At 49.4% G+C, this 14,212-nt stretch overlaps 1 protein-coding gene and 1 long non-coding RNA gene across 5 annotated transcripts in view; one reads left to right on the forward strand and one right to left on the reverse strand.

The window, feature by feature from the left end:
• The window catches only part of IL17B (interleukin 17B), a 30,135-nt gene that overhangs the window by 11,655 nt on the left and 4,268 nt on the right, over positions 1 to 14,212 (reverse strand). For both annotated transcript variants that reach the window (XM_043913239.1, XM_043913240.1), the window contains exon 2: positions 1,965 to 2,030. The gene's annotated coding sequence lies outside the window, so the exon portion shown is untranslated. The remainder of the gene's footprint in view (positions 1 to 1,964; positions 2,031 to 14,212) is intronic.
• The window catches only part of LOC122700383, a 51,248-nt gene continuing 45,627 nt past the window's right edge, over positions 8,592 to 14,212 (forward strand). Inside the window, exon 1 of one of the 3 annotated variants that reach the window (XR_006342756.1) lies at positions 8,592 to 8,848. This is a non-coding gene — a long non-coding RNA (uncharacterized LOC122700383). The remainder of the gene's footprint in view (positions 8,849 to 14,212) is intronic. The other 2 variants (XR_006342757.1, XR_006342758.1) reach the window with 2 other exon arrangements.

Raw genomic sequence — 14,212 nt, forward strand, 5'->3', positions numbered from 1 at the left:
CCAAATTTCCATTGGAAGGTCAGTTCTCATAAATACTGTATTTGTGGGGAAAGAGGAAGAAGTGCCTAGCGTGGAATCTATTTCCAAAGTCTGGTTCCCAGGAAAGAAGCCCCAATCCATTCTTCTGCTGTTAGAAGACAGCTTCAAGGTTTCTGACCCTGGGAGACGGAGGTGGTCCAGCCCTAGGACCCAGGCAGATGCTGCAAGTAGTTGTGCTAGCGATACCCCTCTTACATTGGTCACAGTCTACAGTTTACAAAGCACATTTATATCTGTGACTTTATTTATTCCTGGCATCAATCCTATGTAAATGTAAGATTTTCACAGGAGCTCTCATAAGTAGGCAGAACAGTGAGAATTCAGATTTTTCCCTAAGATCTCTGCTTAATTACACTACTGTGCTATGAAAACACCAGAAACTAGACTTCTATATTTAACAGGAGGTCATACATTAAAAGAATAAACAGAAAAAAAAAAAAGATTTTCACAGGAGTTGAAACTGAGGCCCAGGGAAGGGAAATAACCTGTCCATGTTCGTATAGTAGGTAAAAGGGTGACAGAGCTTGAGATGAAAGGCTGGGCTCCCAAAGCCACTTTTGACCCCCACCCAACCCTAACCTTTGCCCCAGTTAGGGAATGAGCATTGTATGTAGGCTGTGGTTAGAAGTGGGCACTCTGTCCTTAGGCAGTGCGCACAGAGCACCAAAAGCCATCCAGATCATTTCTGACACAGCCTGGCTATGCTCTACGGACAAACCTACATTCGAGGGAAATGTGTCTGAAGAGAGGGCTTGGTGCCCAAGGGATATGTTTTCTGAGTCAGCGCTGGAGAGAGTTCAAAGGTCAGGCTAACAGTGATCTCCATCCAGCCTACCCCCCACCCCGACCCTGTGTGCTCTTGGAAAAAACTGGTTTTGGCTCTTCAGTCAAGGAATCACATAACTATGTCCGTAATTTTTTGTCTTCCATATTGGGATTCCTTTGCATTCTATCTTATTATCTCAACCACAGAGCCAGCTCTGACCCTGTCATTCCAGAATCACTTACGAATCTTGTTTTTAGACCATTTCTTAGAATCACAGGCTCAAGGGGACCTTACACGTCATTTTGCTGGCGACTCAGTGATACTCCTATCAGATGTTCCCAGCTTCTTGTTAGTCTCTACTTCTTTTAAAAATGTCTGTCTCCCCTGTTCTTCATCTGATGACAAATTTGCTCTTGAGAATACAAAGAATAAAGCTGTTCCCTCTTCCTGTGACGAGCAGTATCAGTCAGGATGGGCCAAGTTGTGCTGCAGTGACAAGTAAACCTCTTGAAGGCTTGGCCCAGGAAAGGCGCCTTTCTCATCTACAAGTCCTGTGTAGGCTGCCTGAGTGGGTTCTGCTCATCAGAATCTCCCAGCAACACAGTGTGGTAGAAGTTTCATCATGATACTTGCCTCTACAAGCACCATAATTGGATCAGAAGTATACAGGCAGTGGATTTACAAAGGTTAATGACAGGTTCTAGAGTCTTGGCTCCAACCATTTATTTTCTTCAAGCAAATTAGTTCATCTCTTTAAGGTTTTGTCTCTTATCTATAAAGTGAGGATCATGAGAAAGTACCTATCTCGCAGATTTGATATGAGATTAACTGAGAGGATGGATGTAAACCCTTGGCCCAGAGTCTGGTTCATAGAAAGAACTCAATAAATGTCAGTTATATATAATTTTACCATGGAATTATGTTAACTGAATAGTGCCTACCAGCTCCAGACAGAACAGTGGTTCTTTCCACTGTTCCTCATGTTGACCAGTTTGAATTCCTTTGAAGAGTTCTTTTATGATGTAAGTCATTTTCACATTATTTTTAATGTACTTTATCTCATGAGAGAGACCTTTAAGGGTTCAAAGCTGAGGCACAAAAGGATACATCCACGTGTCTTGCCAACCCCAACCAATTTATCCAGTTTAAGGTACATTACCAAGTCCTTCTGAGGAATCCAGAGAAGAGAAGAAAATCTGGAGAATCCTTGCTTTGAGTTACAACCCTATGGTAGAGAAACACAGCAATCAAACTGCAGAATGTCAGAGTGACAAGAGACTTTTAGAACAAAAAGGTCCCATCTTGACCTCTCTTTCACAGAAGGGTAAACACAAGTCCAGAGAGGAAAGGGGGATGATACAATATCACACAGCAGTTCAGTGTCATAGCTGAGACCAGAACTCACTTCCTTCAATCCCAATCTTAGGGCTTTCCACACATCACATGAGGGAACAACATTCTCTACCACTGGGCAAGGAGTGGGGCAGATATCTCGGAGTTATAGCTTGACCTCATTTCACAGAGTTGTACTCTGATGGAGTTGTAAAGTTAAGAACTTTATAAACATTACCTTATTAAGGCTTCTTGGAAACCCTAAGTCACAGCCCCTCTGGGTCATGGGACATGCGTTGAGCATCCAGTGAACAAACAAAGGGTAATGTTACATTTTTCACTTCGTTTAGGAAACCTGGCTTCTAATTATAGGATTTGTTTAATAATCCCGGGTGGTTTACAAAGGCTTGGAGTCAGCCTGCAGTCCTGAGGGCTGCTGAGGAGTGTCAGATGTGGAGACACAGGAGGGGCGAGGGTAGGGAGCAGGGAGGGGGGCCTCTGTGGCAAAGGGGAGGGATGGATGAGCAAAGTCAACTTAAGCCGAGGCCTGGAGGGGACTATTAAAGTAATTTCGCCTAATCCCACCAACCAGGTTGCTCCCATCTGGAAATTATCTCCAATAACTCCCCTCTGTTACCATAACCCTTTCATACAAGGGCAGTGAACCTGAACATGCTCGGTGGCAAGCAGGTGACACAATGACCACACTGCTCTCGGCTTCTATAAAAACCTGACCCCCTTCATTAGCAGTCAGGATTAGTGCCCTTCTCATTGGGGAAATGTGGACTAGGAGTTGGTTTGACCTTCATGGTTATTTAAATAAATATATTTTAAGTAAGTTATTTTTAAAAATAAATCTTTACAAATTTTGTAAAGTACTACTATACTAATATATTCTATCTTCTTAATACACAAAAAAAGAAATTAGATAGAAATAAAAATATGTCCTTATATTATAATAATTGTATATATAATAGAATATAGAATATAACTAAACCCCTTTAGTTAAGTTCATCACCTCAGTGCAGATCAGGAAAAAAAAATCAAAAACAGAAAACTACAATGAAGTAAGACAAAATCCCCCAAATCCCCATATTCTTGCAAACATCTAACAGTGTATTTTCAAACACTTGTGCAACCATACACACGCTCATATTGTGTCACAGGCAGCTCCTTTGCACCATTCACGCTGTGATTCAGTTCAATTCAGTTCAGTCGCTCAGTCGTGTCCGACTCTTTGCAACCCCATGAATCGCAGCACGCCAGGCCTCCCTGTCCATCACCAACTCCCAGAGTTTACTCAAACTCATGCCCATTGAGTCGGTGATGCCATCCAGCCATCTCATCCTCTGCCGTCCCCTTCTCCTCCTGCCCCCAATCCCTCCCAGCATCAGGGTCTTTTCCAGTGAGTCAGCTCTTCGCATGAGGTGGCCAAAGTATTGCAGTTTCAGCTTCAGCATCAGTCCTTCCAATGAACACCCAGGACTGATCTCTAGGATGGACTGGTTGGATCTTCTTGCAGTCCAAGGGACTCTCAGGTTGTGATTACTGTGGCCCAACTGCTCCTCGGACTTTCCAGGAAGAGCACGAAGCAAAGTGCAATGCAGCCGTTCCCCCGGAGGCTCTTACTTCCCTTCTCTTACACACCCGGGGGTCCCCTAACCCTTACAGGTGTCTGGGGGGTATAGGCAGTGACGAGCCCCACCTGGTGCTGTATCAATGTGTCGACCATGATAGAAGGATATGAATGTCCAAGCAGAAGCTGCTCTTGGTGAATTACATCCAGAACTGTGGGTCAAGTTCACAATCCCCAAAGGGCCTACAGAGTTGAAAGCTAATATTCTCCCTAGACCCAGAAGGGCTCCAAGCCAACTGCCTAGGGCCCTTCACCAGGGCAAATCTGTCCCATTTTCCAACAGCATTCATATGCCAGAGAGTCACAGAAATTTCAAAGGACTGTACCACACCATTGCCCCTCCCCTACAACCGCTCCCTCCCCGGTGATCAGCACAAAAGATTTGTTACATCCCTCTCTCCCTGCCTTTCTCAGAAATACTCCCTTCAGGCAGTTCATAGTGACCTTCTGTCCTGGTCTGTCCATGCGGTGGACTAAGGCAAGACGAAACACAAACCTAACCTCCAGCAGGGCATCTTGCTACATCCACACTTACTCCTCCACACAGACACATCATTTATTTTGTTATGGTAAAAATATGCACAACATAAAACTGAACATTTTAACTTTTTAAGTGTACAATTAAACCGCATTAAGTACATTCACAGTGTTGTGCAATTATCACCACTATCCATTTCCAGAGCTTTTTCATCATCCCAAATAGGAACTCTACAGCCATTAAACATTAACTCCCCGTGTTCTTCCCCCCAGGCCTGGCAACTACCATCCTTTCTGTCTCTATTTTGTCTCCTAGATACCTCATATAAGTGGAATCATACAGCATTCATCCTTTTTGTATCTGATTTATTTCACTTAGCATAATGTTGTCAAAGGTCACCCATGCTTGCACGTACCATAATTTTGCTCCTTTCTATGGCTGAATAACATTACATTGCATGCATGAACCACATTTTGTTTATTCACTCATCCATTTATGGACACTTCAGCTGTGTTCACATTTTGGCTATTGTGAATAATGCTGCTGCAGAGGCCATTGAACAAGTGTCTAAGTATCTATGGGTTTTGGTGGTGGTGATAATTATTACTATTATCAGAGCCATCCATCCTAAAGAGTGTGAAGTGGTATCTCACTGCAGTTTGGCAATCACATCATTTTACTTAAATGGTATTATTCCATATATCTTCTTCTATACCATGATCTTTAACCTCAGTAATATGTTGTGGACAGCTATTTATAAAATATTTTTGAGGGACTTCCCTGGTGGTCCAGTGGCTGAGACTCCATGTTCCTAATGCAGGTATGATCCCCGGTCAGGAACTAGATCCCACATGCCATAACTAAGAGTTTGCATGCCATAACTGAAGATTACACACGCCACAATGAAGATCCCACGGGCCACAGCTGAGACTAGGCACAGTCAAATAAGTAAGTGAAATAAATAAATATTTTAAAATACATGTATTTTTTAAAAGTTGGTTTGTGACAATTATAAGCAGTTCTTCACTCATTGTTTATTACCTCTCAGAATCAAACTCAGTCAATGAAACAATGTTTCATATGCTCATCACAGAAACGTACAGAGCTTGAGGAGCTTGATTTTCAATGTTCCAAAACATGTCTCCCAAATGATCACCTCTGAGTTCTGCCTTTGGGCCGAATCAGGGGTCAGGGACAGGTTGGGGTGAGAACATTAAGTGTGAGATAAAGCTCACAGGATCTAAGGGCTGGAAGGGACTTGTCAAACTGTCATTCAGTCTGTAGCTGTCCTGGTAAAGTGATGAGTTCTCTGACCTATCAATTTATCAAGATAGCCCACTAGTCCATCTTTTCCTTGAGTAAATCCACTGACTCAAAAAGTCCTTCCTGGGACTTCCCTGGCAATCCAGTGGTTAAGGCTCTCTGCACTGGGGGTGCAGATTCGATCCCTAGTTGCAAACTAAGATCCCACACGCCCCCGCCAAAAACAGTCTTTCCTATGTAGGTCTAAACCCCATCTTCCTTCAGGTTCAGCTGTACCAGTTCAACCTCTTCCTTGATCACCAGTAGAGGTGGAGTAGCTTTGCTCCATTCCCCTGAGTCTCCAGGTCTCCAGGCCCCTCACCCTCCCACTAGGGATTACCTTGACCCTGACAGCACACACTCTCTGAGGACACAGAACTCACCAAACACGCTCATATTTAGCCCCTAACAAGAAGCTCCCCTCACCTCCTCAGATGCCTTACTCTGGCCTACTCACAAAGTCGGAGTCTCACTTCTACTTTCCCTGGGAATGAAGGGGTTTCACGGCTGCCTCGCCACAGTGTGGAAAGAAAAGCCACGTCACACAATGGTTAATAGACATAAGGCACTAATAGCTCCCAAGAGAGGGCATGAAAGCAAACAGAAATGGTTTCAGAAATGTTTGAGACAGATCCGGGGAGACTGTGTCACAAATGGCTGCCATTTAGTTAGTCTCTTGAGATATTTTGGCTTCGGGACACCTCCTCTCCTAGGATCTGCCTCCAGGTCATTTCAAATCCTTGCTCTGACCTCTAGTAAAAGACTTCCTGATAAAGGAAACTTGGCTCACAAGGGTGGCCAACTCATGCTTGGCCAAGCACGCAGTTCATGAGTATTCAAATGGTGGGTCTCTCCATGACTTACACTGGTTATTTTTCTGTTTTCTTCTCTGTCTTGATGTAATATCCTGATGCGACAGTAGCAGAAGTAACAGAAACATAACTTAGGTTTCACAGCTTCCAAAGTGGACCTTCCATCATTTTGATGGCTCCATCGGGCTGGCTTTATCTTTACCCTGGGGGCCGCTGGTGGTGCTTTGGAGTGTCAGACGAATAGGGCAGGGTGAGCAGGGTGGGGGGTGGGGGTGGCAAGCCTTCCTTGCCACAATCTTACACCCCAAGGGTACACGTGTAAATGGCATCCATCTTCTCGGCTCAGGAAGGAAGCAGATGACATGAATAGCAAACCTGCTATGTGTCAGGTGTGGGGTAAATATCTGGCATTTACTGAGCCACACAGGACTGACCCCTTCATAAGCACGGTCTGGCTTCATCTTCACAGCAATCCTGGGGGGTGGGGGCTGCTTCTAGCTCCATTTTACAGAGGAGGAAAGTGGGAGTCACAGATGTTAAACACAGTTCCCATCCCCACCCACTGCGGGAAGCAGCAGAGGCAGTGCTGAGCACAATCTGGCCCCAGACTTGACCCATCCCCCAGGACTGCACCCCACCTGACCCTCGTGGCCACCCCAAAGGCAGGTCCTGTGTTCCCCATTTCACGGAGGAGGAAAGAGAGGCTTGGAGCAGCAGTTGAACAACTGCACCCAGACCTCACAGCCAAGAAACTGCAAAGGCAGGAACAAACACAAGCTCCCGAGAAGAGATTTCTTTCCTCAGAAGGAACAAAGTTGGGGTGAAGACCCTCCTACTAGACCAGGAGCCTCTTAAGACCAGGGACGGTGTAGGGTTCAGCATGCCACATCCCTGGGGCCACCTAGCTGCCCCACACAAGACAGCCCAAGGGAATTCTGGAGGTAATCCTGCCCCAAGAAAGGGGAGGGGAGGGGGCAGCAGTCCTGTGTGGGCCAGGAGTCTGGGGGACTGCGAATGAGAGTCTCAGTGAAGGTGACTGGGGTCCAGCCAGCCTCACCACAGAAAGGAAGCTCTGAGCAACAAGGCCACTGGGAGGAGCCCTCCGCCGGCCTCAGCTCCACAGACATCCTGCTCCTGTGCCCGTGGCTGCGAGCTCCACAGACATCTTCCTGGCCATCCCTTGCAGGCACTGCAGGAGGCCTGGGGACTCAGACCCTCCCCCGGGGAGCCGCGCTCTCCGGGAAGAGCTAGACAACAAGGGACTACTTCAGCAGATACATACAAAACAGGCACAGCCCTGGAGGGCACCAGCAGAGGCATCGATGGAGACGAACACTATGGCCAGACAAGGCCTCTCCCGGAGGTGACTTCTGAGACCAGAAGCCGGAGGAGCAGCAGCCATGGGAAGATTAGGGAGAGAGCACTTTTGTCAGAGAGGACTGCAAGGCACTGAGGCATGAAAAACGTTAAGGGCCGTATGAGAGGCCATGATGGCCAGAGCATAATGGGGAAGGGCGAAGGACAGGCATCTCTCTGGACTAGGACTCCAGGGGAAGGGGAGCCCTAGAGGCGGGTCCTCAGGCTCCCTCTCCTGCCAGTCACAGGCTCCCGTGTGACCGGGTCAGGCCCTACCCTTCTGGGGCGCCAGCCTTCTTTGCACAATGGTGGGATTGGCTTCCCAGGGTCCCGACTTTCTAGAGAGAGGATTTACTTCCTCATGGTCTCCCATCCCCTGCCATTCCCACCACCCTCTGGACCCCAGGAGCCAGGACGGGTATCTTCCCTGCCAGAGATTCCCAGAAAAAAATCTCAGCACTCCCACTCCAGTCCTGGGACACAGGGGCCGAGGGAGAGGGAGGAAATTCTCACACATAGCTTGCTCCCAGGGAGTTTGCTCATGTTCCCAGGCTGACAACTGGCAACCCTCAGAACTCCGGCCCCTACCCCCTTCCTCCTCCTCCTCCTCTCCCTGCCTCCTGCTTTCCCCCCAGCCCCCCTTCTCCAGCTTAATGACTTCCACATGGGCCTCTGGCAGCTGGAGCCAAGCCTCCCAGCATTGTCTGAAATCTCCAAATTTAGAAGAAATATGAAAATTGTCAACCACTCCTTCCTTAGGGGGTAAAAGCAACATTCGGCACCGGGGGCAGGTCAAGGCGAGGCAGTCACGTGGCAGGAGCCTGGGCCAATGGGGGCCCCTGAGCAGACTCAGCACCCGCCTCGCCCCAACACCGGGCTCGCCTCTTCAGCTCATATAAGGTAAAAGGCAGAGGGGTCTTTGCGGCCAGGGAGCAGCGGGCAAGGGGCTAAGGGGAGGGGGGCCCAGTGCCAGCTGTTTAAAAGTACCCCTGTGGCAGTGGCAGTGAGGGGTGCCAGAGGCCCAGTGAAGTTAGTTGAGAAGCAGTGATACCTCCAACCATCCCCCAAACGGGCTGGCCCACATCTCCAGGCCACAAGGAGCCACACCTGGATGGACCCCAAGAGAGGTAAGAACCAGTGGCAGACAGGTCTGTGAGTCTAGTTGTGTGGGGGGGAGGGGGGGTCTCTGTGGTATCCTCCTCCCCTGGGAGACCCTGGGGGATGCTGCGTCGGGGTTCGGATCCTTGCTCTCTTGCTAACCCCCTCTGGGCCTCAGTTTCCTTATCTGTGCAGAGCCTGGACTGGATGATCTCTAAGTACCCATCTTGCCCTGACCAGATGTGCAGATCTGTGATCCTGTTGGCTTTGGGGACTCCTTGTGGCTGTGGTTAAATGCGGGGGGTGGGAGCAGAGGGAGGGGACAGCATCGATGTCCCACCGCCTGAGCATCACCACAGTACCCGGGTCTGGGCTCTGTCTTGCTGACTTCGCTGTAGACAATGCTTCTTCCTTGTCTATGAGGTTTGATTTCTCAGCCCTAAGAGCCTGGGGCTCCTGGCAAGTAAAATTGTTTTCAAATAATGGTTTTAAGAAACAAAGCTGTTGGAGAAGCGATGTCAGCTCAGGTTCCAGCAGACAGGCAGCGAGGCGGGAAGGCCAGGGTGTTGGTGGAGAGGCAGCAGTGGGTAGGGCACACTGGCTGGGGGATGGGGGTGCAGGCTCCAACCTCAGCTCTGCTTCTCACTGCCTGGTCCTGTGGCCCCAGGCAGACACCCTACCCTCTCTGGGTTGCAGTTTCCCATCTGTACTGTGAGGCCATCAGACAACACAGTCTCTGTGCTTCTGAGGACATGGCTTTTGAGCCCCATTTGAGCCTAGAGGGCAGCTGGTGTTGGGAAGTTTCCCCAGGAGGCCCTGAGCTGAGCCTGCCATTTGACAACAGGCTTAGGGTCCAAGCTGACACCCAGAGCCCGGGGATGTGCTTGGAGGCTGAGCCTCAGGAGATGGAAAGAGCTGAAGCACCTCTGACTGCAGGCTTGGCCAAGGGAAGGGTCAGCCCACAGCCCCGAGACCTCAGGATGAGCCTGCCCTGAGGCAGCCTCTGCTGGGGAAGGCGCTGGTCTCTAAATTCAGTGTACAAAGGGTTCAGGATCTTGGAGGGAGATGGGGACAGCAGAGAGTTTCAGTGAGGTGAGGTGGTGGAGCCAGGGGATTCAGAGGAAAGCAGAGGACTTGCAATGGGGAACGTGGGAGGCATGGCTGGAAGACACGGCTCTTCTGAATATGCTCTGGCCACATCCAGGGCCAAGAATGGACACAGTCCTCCAGTGTCAGCCTGCCCAGCACTTTCACCTCCCACTGTTGGTTACACAAGACCCAAGGCCACAACAGTCCAAAAGCAGACTCTGGAATCAACCGCCTGGGTCCAATTCTGGCTTGTTTTTACTTACAGAACAAATGACCTTTGGCAAGTCACTTGCCATTTCTGAGCCTCAGCCTCCTCTTCTATAGAACAGCTATGGTCTCGGTTCTGACCTCACTTGGCTGTCCTAAGGCATAAGGGACATATGTACCTAAGAGCAAGCTCCTCTGTCCATGGGATTTTCCAGGCCAGAATACTGGAGTGGGTTGCCATTTCCTCCTTTAGGGGATCTCCCCAATCCAAGGACCGAAACTGCATCTCCCATATGTCTCCTCCACTGCAGGCAAATTCTTTACCTGCTGAACTATCAGGGAAGCCTAAAAGCAGAATAAATGGGGCTCATGTTCATTACAATTGGACCCTAGTCCTCCTGTGAAGCAAGATGACCTTAGCTAAGTTTAGAGAGAAGTGAGAGTGAGGACCGGCCAGGGAGCACCCTGAATTGCTGAAGAGAGAACAGGGTCTGGAAAGAGGCAGGAGGGGTGAGTTCAGAGGCCAGAGGTTACAAGGCACAGAAGAGGGGTCAGCTTGAGATGTGTAAAGGGCTAGGTGAAGTCTCATTTTCTGCATATATAATAGGCCATTTTGTGGGTCATGTGTGCCAAAGTGTGGTGTCTGAAGCACTGCACACTCACCAGCTGACAGGGAATCCTGGCTGGGGCAGGGAGCTGCACTCCAGCCTCTCCAGGAAACCCCGGGGGGTATGGAGTTTGGAGAATGCTGTGCCGTCAAGTAGCCTGGGACCCTTACAAACACAGTCGAGGTCACTGAACCCAGAAAAAGAGAGTACTGCTTTAGGTCACAGAGAGAGCTGATGGCAGAGCTACAGCACAACAAGCCTCTGCCAGTAAGGTGGCGCGGATAGGAAAATTATACTGCGATTATGACGGTGAAGGCCTAAGGCCTTTACACAAGTTACAATAATTCACTTCATCTTCCAAACAACCCTGTAAGGTAGGGACAACAATTATCCCCATTGCACAGATGAGGACACTGAGAAAGAGAGGTTAAGTAGCTCGCATAAGGTCACACAACTGGTGAATTATTAAACCTGGACACAGTATGTGTATCTGCTGCTCCCGTCCCTTTGTCCCCAGGGGTCTCCTACCTCCTGCCCTGCTCCTTAGACACCACACTCCATAACTTCCTGGGGACCCTCCAAAGTACCTCATGATTATGTACAGGGGATCTCCCCCTTCTTGCATTATCACTTAATCCTCCCAGGATTACCCTGGGGCAGGATCAGCATCATTCCATCATCCTAATCCATAGGGGGAAAAAACCACTGGAGCTCACCCAAGGTCACACAGCTAGAAGTGGTGGGAGGGGGGGGTTTGAACCCACTCTGCAAAATGCATGCTTGTAGTCTGCCCACCAGGACACCTCTGATTGCAAGGATGAGGAATCCCACTTCTCGAGGAGACCAAGGCTAAGCGGGTGACCACATCAGAGTTTGAACTCGAGTCTTCTAGTTCCAAGGCCATGGCTCTCCCTTTAGCTCCACCACTGCCAAGACAGAAAAGGGTCTGCTTGTCATTGGTCTCTAGGAGCCACAGGGCCGCTCTTTGGGCAAAGTCAGCCCTTTCCCAGGCCGGCTTGTGCCGGGGAACAGCTGACACACACAAAGCCCTGAGGGATACAAAGCTCCAGTCTGGGTGCCACCCCTGACCTGCAGGGCTATGTCTGATCCCCTGTGTGAGCCCTGAGGGTTGGGGGAGACAGCCTCTGAGGTCCTCATCTCCAGGCTATGCCTGGGTCCTGCCTCAATAGCGATTTCCCAACTAAACAGGCCCTGGGGCTCAGGGCCATGGGTTGTGCAAAGGATCATGATAAAGACTTTTTCCAGTTGTGGTTATTATGACCATTTTTGTCCATGTCTCCTGGGGCACAGGAGCCAGAGTTTCTCCGGGGTTCATATTTAGAGAGGGACTGCTGGGTTCTGGCATGCATGCCTGTCAACTTCACAGGAAAGCACCAGATGATTTTCCAAAGTGGCCAATCCATGTCACAGTTTCCACCAGCAGTACGTGAGCATTCCCTTCCTTGACAAGCCTTGAAATTACCTGAATTCTTGTTATGTACTTTGTTCTTATTGAATATGTATAATTAAGAAGGAAGAAACAGAAATACTTTAACGCTACTGTCCACATGGGTATTTGGAAACTTGCCCTATATGCACCAAGTTGCAGGGTAGCCTGCAGGCCCTGGAGTGGGGGTGGGCACAGCCCACATGGCCCTCCCCCAGCCCAGCAGTACACAGGGGCCTCGGGCCAATCGGAGATTGCCTGCGATAGTCTGCAGGAATTTGGGGTGGGGAAAGAGCCCAGGGTGTCTGCCACCTCCTAAAGGCCTGTCTAGACAACCCAGGCCCCACGGGGCTTCACCACACATGGTGAAACCCCACAGAGACCGGCCCCCTCCCCTCTTGCAAAAGAGGCTTGTTGGCGACAGTGCTTCATCACCAGAAACCTTTTCTCCAATTCAAAACAGGAATGCACCGCATGAGTCACCCACTCTCGTGGCCCACGGATCACCCACTCATCAGGCCCCTTTTTGTTTAGATGAGAAAACAGAGGCTGACTCTGGAGCCAGGGACCTTTCCAGTGTGGGTTGAATGAATCCCCATGCCCAGGTGATAAGGGGACCAGGCGGGTCAGAGCGCTGCTAGTGTGAGCTAAGATGCAGCAGTTCAGTTCAGTTCAGTCGCTCAGTCATATCCGACTCTTTGCGACCCCATGGACTGCAGCACGCCAGGCTTCCCTCCCCATCACGAACTCTGGGAGGTTGCTCAAACTCATGTCCATTGAGTCAGTGAAGCCATCCAACCATCTCATCCTCTGTCATCCCCATCTCCTCCCGCCTTCAATCATTCCCAGCATCAGGGTTTTTTCAAGTGAGTCAGTTCTTCTCATCAGGTGGCCAAAGTACTGGAGTTCCAACTTCAGCATCAGTCCTTCCAATGAATATTCAGGACTGATTTCCTTTAGGATGGACTGGTTGGATCTCCTTGCAGTCCAAGGGACTCTCAGTCTTCTCCAACACCACAGTTCAAGATGCAGCAGGCTGGCCATTAAAGGTGCCAGAGAGGAGTCAGGCTGCCTGGGTTTGAATCGCAGTTCTGCCTCATAACAGCTGTGTGACCTTGGGCAAGGTAAGAACCAGCCTCATTAGATTATTGAATCATCTGGACTAAATGAGTTACAACTCATGAAGTCCTTAGATCAGTGACTGGCACATAGTTAGTACTCAATAAATAAATAACTGTCCAAATGTGATGATAGAAGGCAGTTTCTTTAGGAGGGAGGAGGTGCCATATGAAGCTCCAACTCCACCCTCCACCTGGGGGGATAATCTACTTTTGTTCCTTCGGAAATAACAATAACTATATATCAAGTCTTCCTAAGTGACCAGCTCTCCATCCAGCACTCTCTGAAGTAAATACCATGATCCCTCTGGAAACCCAGAGGCTCAGAGAGATTTAGTCATTTGCCCAAGGTCACACAGCTTTATAAAAGGCTCAGCTGGGGTTCAAACCCAGGTCTGGCTGACTCCAGAACCCATGTACAGAAACCCTAGCACTGTCCTGACTAGTCTGTGAGCAAAAGCTACTTCTGGGTTGTACTCATCTAGTAGGAATACTCTTGGCATTTAGGAAGGGGGCCATTTGAAGCATGATGCCTCAGTAAGATAAAAGCAGAGCCCCCCATTCTCATCCCCATGCCGGCTCAGGGGCAAAAAATTTCAGACAATGCTTCTCACCAGTGAGCATACCTTACTGTGGGCTGACTGCCCCCGGGGCCTGGTCAGTCCTGGGCTGCCCCTGACTGGCACAGCTCATCAGTTATTTGAGGAAGAAGCCGCCTCACTTCTGCACATCCCCGAGAGTGCAAATTCCAGCCATAGGCCTAGGTGCCCTCCTCTGAGGTCCTCCTCTGACCCAAGCCACACTCCGAGGGAGATGGAAAACACACTGGACACTGCAAGCTTGGCAGGGACACTGCTCAGCTGCCACTAGCTTCTGCCCCTACCCTCCTCCTCCTTCAGGGAAACAGCTCAGGTTGAAGTGTTC

The sequence above is a fragment of the Cervus elaphus genome, chromosome 9 (assembly GCF_910594005.1).
Source record: "Cervus elaphus chromosome 9, mCerEla1.1, whole genome shotgun sequence".
Taxonomy (NCBI): domain Eukaryota; kingdom Metazoa; phylum Chordata; class Mammalia; order Artiodactyla; family Cervidae; genus Cervus; species Cervus elaphus.